This window comes from Aplysia californica, unplaced genomic scaffold (genome assembly GCF_000002075.1).
Source record: "Aplysia californica isolate F4 #8 unplaced genomic scaffold, AplCal3.0 scaffold00052, whole genome shotgun sequence".
Classification (NCBI taxonomy): Eukaryota; Metazoa; Mollusca; class Gastropoda; order Aplysiida; family Aplysiidae; genus Aplysia; species Aplysia californica.
Window position 1 is genome coordinate 1,198,556 of NW_004797322.1, and position 243 is coordinate 1,198,798.

Below are 243 nucleotides of genomic sequence, written 5' to 3' on the forward strand. Positions count from 1 at the left end.
TGCACATATAGCGTAAAAGTACATTACATCTATTTTATGAGTATGAATGGTTTGTCTACATTGCATGTGCTTGCCTTCCTGCCAATTGAAAGAAAGGAAAAGGGCCAAGAGGGGCAGGGAGGAGTGAGAAAAGGGGTCATGGCAGGGGAGAAAGACAGAGTGGGCAAAAATGGAGAAGTGCGAAAGAGAGAGAGAGAGAAAGAGAGAGAGACAGAGAGACAGAGAGACAGAGAGACAGAGAGA